The 8,872-nt window shown below is 42.8% G+C and overlaps 1 pseudogene; it reads left to right on the top strand.

The window, feature by feature from the left end:
- Positions 1-714: 714 nt before the first annotated feature.
- On the top strand, positions 715-6,219 carry LOC106092634 (small ribosomal subunit protein mS29-like; annotated as a pseudogene).
- The last annotated feature ends 2,653 nt before the right edge of the window (positions 6,220-8,872 follow it).

The following is an 8,872-nucleotide window of genomic DNA, read 5'->3' as shown; positions in this document are numbered from 1 at the left end:
TCGTAGCAAAACACGTCGTGCACAATTTCATTCAAATCGGATAAGAATTGCGCACTCTAGACGCTCAAGAAGTCAAGACCCAAGATCGGTTTATATGGCAGGTATATCAGGTTATGGACCGATTTGAACCATACTTGGCACAATTGTTGGATATAATAACGAAACAGGTCGTGCAAGATTTCATTCCAATCGGATAAGAATTGCGCACTCTAGAGGCTCAAGAAATCAAGACCCCAGATCGGTTTATATGGCAGCTATATCAGGTTATGGACCGATTTGTACCATACTTGGCACAGTTGTTGGATATCATAACAAAACACGTCGTGCAAAATTTCATTCCAATCGGATAAGAATTGCGCACTCTAGAGGCTCAAGAAGTCAAGACCCAAGATCGGTTTATATGGCAGCTATATCAAAACATGGACCGATATGGCGCATTTACAATACCAACTGACCTACACTAATAAGAAGTATTTGTGCAAAATTTCAAGCGGCTAGCTTTACTCCTTCGGAAGTTAGCGTGCTTTCGACAGACAGACGGACGGACGGACATGGCTAGATCGACACAAAATTTCACGACGATCAAGAATATATATACTTTATAGGGTCTCAAACGAATATTTCGAGTAGGTACAATCAGAATGACGAAATTAGTATACCCCCATCTTATGGTGGAGGGTATAAAAATGCCCTTGAGGTCATTAATTATTGTAAATCAAAAATACCGATTTTTCCAAACCTACGATACGATATGTCCTTTACGGTGAAAATGGTGTAGGCAAATCATTGACTCTGGCTCATATCATACACTATGGACATCATAATGACTTCCTTCTGGTGCATATTCCATGTTGAGCAAGAGGGTCTTGTCGACTTGCCATTTGATGCTGCCGCTTGGTTGTTGCACTTTAAAAATCAAACTAATGGCCTCCCTTGATTTGAAGACAAGCGAAGAGTATGTTTGGTCTAAACATGAATCGACCACAGCCGGCAGCAGCCTTTCTGAATTGGTAGTACATGGCATACAAAGGATGAAATTTGCATCGAAGACAATAGCCGCTTTGATATCGGAGCTAAAACAACATTCGACGGCAGGGGAAAAAGTTACACCCGATCGTATTACACTGACCAAACCATTCTTGGACATTACCAATTACGATTGGACAAACGGTGTGGTTGTGGTGACGGTAGACAAAATTGCCATGACCGAAGGCTACATGGAATAGTATATGCCCCGTTATTTACTGGGCTCACAAGGTTTCGAGCATTTGGATCCTTTTGTGCCAATGCGTATTGGCAATTATACTGATAAGGAATATCATAGTTGGAGCATTTCACTATCCGCAACCTGTGGACGCGCCCGAATGCTCGCAGCTAAGCTTCTCGTGACAGCAATGAACACCACACAGATCGGACCTCAATGTTCTAGCCTGCATAAAGCTTACAGTTACCCCGTGCCTGGACTTTTACCTTAGATTATGTGCAGTTGGAAATCGTGCAGTTGTTATTATAACAGTATTTTATTTCCATTCAGTCATCGATGTCGGCTGTGCATTCGGTAGGATTCTACCAGATCGTCGGTCCAAGGTGAAGCATTTCGTAGTCGAACGGGTTATCGAGCATGGTTTGAATTCTGAAGAGAGTCCACCCATACGAATTATGAGCTGCAAATATAGAGGGGACATCTTAACGCTGCGCTTTGCGCCATCAGAATGTATTGATACCGTCAAAAGCTCATTGGAAGTGTCCACACTACCTGGGGCGCAAAGCTCTACACCTTGTGAGAAAGATGGACATCCCACAGTTCACAAAGGCGACGGTCTTCATCAAGTATGTGGGCGGCGAAATCGCGACGGAACGCATGATGGAAGTCTTAAACAAGCAAAACCAAAAGATGGCAGTGGAGAAATGGAAGATTTTACACAGGGAGGAGAAGGAGGAAGGAACTCTCTTTGTGGAGGGCAGTGATCAAGTCTCCGTGACAAGTTTGGCTAAGAATAAAGGCATGGGGTATTAAGGGGCCTTCTTTTTCAAGATTGGGAAGACTAGGATGGGCAAATATCCTCATATTGAGCTATCAGGCGGTGCAGTGGCGGGATACTCAATATCGCCTAACTGACAGGGGGCCGATGACGAGATTATCACCGACTCTCTCAATATTGGGAAGACTAGGATAAGTAAAGATCCTAATACTAAAATATCAGCGCAGGGGCGAGAGACCCATCACAGCCTAACGAACAGGGACACGAAGACGGAATCATCAAAGACTTTCTCGAGATTAGGAAGACTAGGATGTATAAAGATCCTTATGCTGAAACATCAGGCAGTGCAGTGACAGAGAACTCAATGCCGCCTAACGCACAGGGAACCGACAATGCAACAAAAATCTACTCCTAAGAAGCCCATTTACTCAAGATTTGGAAGACTAGTATAGTCAAAGATCCTAATATTAGAATATCAGGCAGTGTAGGGACGGTAGATGATGGAACCATTACCGACTTTCTCAAGATTCTGAAGACTAGGATAGGCAAAGACCCTAATATTAAAACATCAGGTAGTGCAGTGACGGGAAACTCAATGCAGCCTAAAGAACAGGGAGCAGACGATGAGACCATCACCCACTCTCAAGAAGCCTATTTAATGGAGCACCAATGATTGAGGTCATCTAGACAAACCTCCGCCGGAGCAAGACAGCTACCCGCGCTCTGACAGAGAAAATTAACAACGGCAAGATTCATATTGCCTTAATTCAGGAGCCATGGACGACCCGGAACAAAGTTTCTGGACTGAACCATATCAACTACCAATTATTCTATGCTAACACTGGTACTCGGCCGAGGACCTGAGTTATTTATCATAAATATTTGAATAATGTATTTTTCCCAGAGGTTTTAAAGTCGGATGCAACAGTGATGTGACAAGGAGACGATGGATCATAGATGGCATCACTTTATATGCCGGTTGGTGAGGGAAGCAAAACAGATAGGAAATGAGATACTAATAGGGTCCAATGCGACTTTTCACCACATTTCGTGGGGTAGTACCCACATTAATAATGGCTGGAGAGGAAAGCAAAACAGACAGGAAATGAGGTACTAATAGGGTGCGATGCAAACTCTCACCACATTTCGAGGAGTAGTACCCACATTAACATTAATAACACTTAATATTAGGGATGAGGTTTTAGATGTGACAATATTTTCGGAAAACGTAACTGATGAAGCTCAGGATTGGAGGGTCTCCATGGAGCATTCCTTCTCAGACCATTGCTACATTAGGTTTAGAAAAGCATGGCCACCATAAGCCTACCTGGTGGACTGGGTCCTTAGAGACTGGATAAACCATATGCTAGGAAACAAGTGGATAAATTGCGGGTTTAATGACATACATATAAGAGAGACCGTGGCACAGGGCAGCTTTTATCGGCCCTCCATTGGGTCACCACCATAAATAACCTATTACGGATGCTGAATGAGGAGGGATTTGAACCCGTCTGCTATGCAGATGATGTTATAATAATTCTTAGGAGTAAGGATCCGAATCAGCTATGCAGAAGGGCCGAAAAAGTCTTGCATATGGTATATACTGGGCTACCCCTAGGGGTCTCAATGTTAGCCCACGTTTCCTCAGTCCACCTTCGTATTCCTCGTAAAGTCCAATTTGACGCACCACGTTTCCTCAACAAAAAGATTTCGATATCTGACATGGTGAAATATTTAGGAGTGATCTTGGACAGCAAACTTAATCGGAAGTGTTACATTCAGGAGCGCACTAAGAAAGGTCACAGATGTTGGGTACTATGTAGAGTGGACGAAGGCTCGAAATGGCGTCTGAATCTAAGGATACTCCACTGGCTCTACAGGAACGTGATTATACCAATACTTACTTACGTCTAAGTAGTTTGGTGGAGCAATGGAGACTATTCTAGATATCCAACCCATTGACATACAGATTTAGTGTGAGGTAGCCAATGCGGCTATAAGACTTAAGGCGTTGGGAGAATGCTCATAACACAGCTGTATAATCGAGGTGACGATAGGAAACCTGATAGGAATGGGGGAGGTTTCTGATAGGATACCTGATACGGCACTTGAGGCACTGCTGCCAGCGGCACAGTCTTGAACTGACGGAACTCTAGTTTTGCCATCTGGAAGATCATGTTACACGGATGGATCTAAGCTAGAGAACAGAGTGGGTCTGAGGCTCTACATTGAGAACTCAGGGACTGAGATGTGTTTTAGATTGCCTGGCCATAATACGGTCATACCGTGCGGTAGACCCCGGCACGAGATAACTGTAAGCACCACTCAGGCTGCAAAATTGAGGTCAATTTGTGTGGTGTTCATTGCTGTCACGAGAAGCTTAGCTGCGAGCTACCGGGCTCGTCCACAGGTTGAGGATAGAGGAATGCTCCACAGGTTGAGGATAGACGAATGCTCCATAGTAGCTGCAACAGCAGTTGCGGACAATCAGTGGTACCTAGCGGAAAGTATCGGTGAGAGGCCGGGCGGCAAGAGCTCCTGCACAAATACTGAGTGTCTATAATGCTCGAATGACACGGCGCCTTTAAGAACGTACTTGCTCATTCAGGAGCTTGACGAGGATCATATGAAGGTGGCGATAGAATCAGGGTACACTATGGCGGCATAAACGACCTAGCCGGGTTGGATGAGGTTTTGGATCAGGTACTCGATACGACATTTGAGGTCGAGACACGCGGTTAAAATCCCCAACTTTTAACAATAGCTCTCTTGCAGGTGTATAGAGCAAGATTTGCCTTTCTTGCCCTATCCAAAATGTTGGATTTGAAGTTAAATTTCCTGTCCAGCAAAACACCCAGATAGTTTGCGCTTTCTGTAAATATTGTAGAACATTCTCTCCTCTCAAGGAAACAGCTGCCACGGTAGGTAACTTGTATCTCCTGCTGAAAAGAACCACTTCTGTCTTGCTTCCTGAAGTATATCTTTTAGTGTGCTGGGAAAGTTTCCCCTAACCGCAATAGCCACGTCATCAGCATACACGATCACTTTAACACCTTTTTCTTCCAGAGACAACAATGCATTGTTAATAGCCATATTTCAAAGTAGAGGAGACAGTACACCTCCTTGAGGAGTTCCACTACTGATCCATCGTTTTAATACCGTAATGCATCTTTTAGTAAGCGGTAGAGTTGATGCCCAGAAACTTCAACTCCTTCATGATTGATGTCGGTTTTACATTATTGAAAGCACCTTCAATGTCAAGAAATGATCCATTGTATATCCTTGACAGCGAGAGAACCCTCTATGTAGGCGACTAGGTCGTGAAAGGCTGTCTCAGTGGACTTGCTCTAAGATATATTTCTATCAACCTCTATACAGTTTTCAGCATAAAGGATGACAGACTAATAGGACGAAAATATTTTGGCTTCTTGGAATGAAAATGACTTTTGTGTTCCTCCATCCCACAGGTATAGTATACGATATGCTGATACTAGCAGAGTATATCTCCTTAAGCCAAGGAGCCAGTCTGTGGGAACAACTTGCAATTCAACCGGTGATACATCATCAGGGGCTGGCGACTTAAAGGAGTCGAAACTTATTATCGCTCAATGGATTTTCGGCTCAGACACAATTTCTCTAATAACCTCCGACGAATGCATACCAGTGACAACCTCTTCTGGGGACACGTTGTCCATTTGAGAATTTCTAGTGTTGTTCTAATGTTTCCTCACTAGATATTGGCCATGCATTCACTGATTTTTGAATATATCCCACCGTAATAGGTCTGGAGGATAGGATCTTCCTTAGCCTAGAGGCTTCAGATGTATCGTCCTCGGAGCTACAGAATTCCATCCAGGATACCAATCGTGTGGTGCCCTTGTGGATTTTGCTCTGCTTAAAAGTTTTCTGCAGTCCTTACTTAAACCGACCAGTTTTGGGCTCCGCCATGGCGGTTGCTGTTTGCCCTTGGTTTAGCACTAGGACATGCTGACACAAGCGAGTCAATCAGGCCTTCGTGATACGCTTGACCATAACGTCTATGTCCTCCGCAGTTTCCACTTCATTTTCTAGTCTGGAATGTTTGCTGAAACTCTTATTATTCCAACCTCTTAAAGAGCGTATTTATTTGCCAGAGAAGGCCGATGGCCTAGACAAATTATGGGCAGGCGAAGATAAATTAGATTCGGCCTTGTCCTCAAGACGCGAACCGGGTGTCTTCGTCAGAAATGCCTGCTAACCAGCCATCTGTCGGCTAGTGGATCCTGCCGCTACCGCTCCACCAGTCGAGGTCTCAGTAGCAGACAACATGCTTCGGCCTGATACCACCACCGCAGCTGTTGGAACTTTGGAGTCCATTCTAAGCCTACTCAGGGGCTCTATATCTGCCGCTCCACTGGAAACAGTCGCAGATCAAGCGTTCCTGGTACAAGCGTTCCGGGCATTTTTCATATATTATTTTATGCCAAAATAGCAGATTCGTTATATCAAAAAAATCAATGAATTTGATATTGCAACAGCTTTCAAATTACCTTAAACCATGAACATATCTTACAATATCATTGTGAACTGTCTCCAGTGGACTAGTGCTCCTAGAGTCACATTCGCTAAACAGTTCACTTTCATAGTAGAGCCAGAGTTAGTTTTAGCGAGAAGTAGGCGTTGCATGATTTTTAGCCTTATCGACAAGCTGTATGGTTTGGGTACCAATTGATACGCGTTCATCAGCATTTATATTCTTTTGTCGATTAGAAATTAAGAGACAAGTTGATTTTTTAGGATTAAAGTTAATGTAATTGGCATGAGCCCAGTTGGAAATAATGTCCAGATCTTCATTGGTTTTGAAAAAACCTTTAATATATTTAGGGATTTAGGGAGACTCGGAAAGAACTGGACATCATCAGTATATATATATATATACTGATGAGCCGAGGTTGGAGGTGACCCGAGGTGGGAGGTCGTTTATGTACAACGAGAAAAGCACTGGTCCCAAAATCGAACCCTGCGGTACACCATTATTCAATTAAAGAGAATTGGACATGAACTGAAACTTTGCACAGATTCTTTTCTTGTCCATAAGCAGATTTAGTTCGAATACGGGCTATATCGGACTATATCTTGATATAGCCCCCATATAGGCCGACCGCCGTTTTAGGGTTTTAGGCCCATAAAAGCCACATTTATTATCCGATTTTGCTGTCATTTGGGACAGTGAGTTATGTTAGACCCTTGACATTTTTCTTCAACTTGGCCCAGATTGGTCCAGATTTGGATATAGATGCCATATAGACCGATCTCTCGATTTAAGGTCTTGCGTCCACAGAAGGCGCATTTATTGTCCAATTTCTCAAAATTTTGGACAGTGAGTTTTGTAGAGCCCTTCAACATCCTTCTTCAATCAAGCCCAGATCGATCCAGATTTGGATATAACTGCCATATAGACCGATCTCTCGATTTAAGGCCTTGGGCCCATAAAAGACGCATTTATTGTCTGAAAATCGGGAGCAGTCCTACCTAACCACTAATTTTAACACAAAAATCCTTTGTCTTAATCGAGGCGGACTTTTAAATACGTACTGAAATATTGAATACGCTGTTTTATGCTAACACCTAAATTGTGGCTACCGCAGACTTAAAAGGGTATATAAGCTAAAATATATCTATGTATATATATATACTAGCTGGACCGGCCCCGCTCCGCTTCGCCTTCTTTTACTTTATATGGAACATAATTTTTCTTGGATTATTTATTTTCGACAATTAAAGAGCTTTTAGTGAAAAACCATGCTACGAAAGTAGTATTTCTCTTGACAAATAGTTTAATAATATAAGTGCCTTTATCTGAATCGCATATGATCTTAATTGGTCTACAAATTTAAGTTTGGATTCAATGTGTACTCCATTCTTAAAATACTTTATATAAGCCCGATATTCTCATGATGTCTGATTTAGGGGTGTTTTCGGGGGTGAGGTGATCCCCCAGATACTTGGCACTGAAAAAATATCAGCATAGTGTTCTTCTCTCAAATACCGTTTTTTTAAACCCCATATTGCATTTGGTTTTGAGGGGAGTTTACAGGATGAGGCGTCCCCCAAGAACATGGCCCAAGATTGGTTATCAAATTCGTTTTTTAATCTCAAATACCTTTCATTTGTGCCACATATTGGCATGGTCGAAAAATTTTAACCCTTTGGGGGGTGTTTTAGGGAAGGGGTGCTGCCCTAAATACATGGTCCTACATTTGGATATCAAATTCGTATTCTACTCCGAAATACCTTTATTTGAGCCCCATATTGCGATGGTCAGTAAAAAATTGCTGTTTGTAGGGTATTTTGGGAAAGGGGTAGACTCCCAGAAAATTGGTCCCGAAAATGGGTATCAATTCTTGTTCTACCCCCAATTCCTTTCATTTAAGCCCTATGGCATTGATATGGTTGGTAAATATGCCCGATTTAGGGGTGTTTTGGGGAGTAGGGTGGTCCCCCAAGCACTAAGCTCTGAAAATATATCAGCAACGTGCTCTATTCTCATATATTTGAACCCCATATTGGCATTGGCCTCAAAATTGGATATCAAACTCGTTTTCTAATTCCAAATACCATTCACTTAAACCCCTTATTGAAAAAGCCAGCAAATATGTCCGGTTTGGGGCATGGGCCCTAAAAATAGCAAATACGTCCTACTTGGGGGTTGTTATAGTGGTGGGACGTCCCTTAGACAGTTGGTCCCGAATGTTGATGTCAGATTCATGGTCTACTCCCAAATACCTTTTATTTGAGCTCAATTTCTCCATAGTCGGCAAACATGACCGGTTTGGGGAGTGTTTTGGGGGATGGGGCGGCCACTCACTGAAAATATTTATCAGATTCGTGTTCTACTATAAAATACCACT

This window comes from Stomoxys calcitrans, chromosome 4 (genome assembly GCF_963082655.1).
Source record: "Stomoxys calcitrans chromosome 4, idStoCalc2.1, whole genome shotgun sequence".
Taxonomy (NCBI): domain Eukaryota; kingdom Metazoa; phylum Arthropoda; class Insecta; order Diptera; family Muscidae; genus Stomoxys; species Stomoxys calcitrans.
The sequence above is the reverse complement of the archived record's forward strand: the minus strand, read 5'-3'. Positions and strand labels throughout refer to the sequence as shown.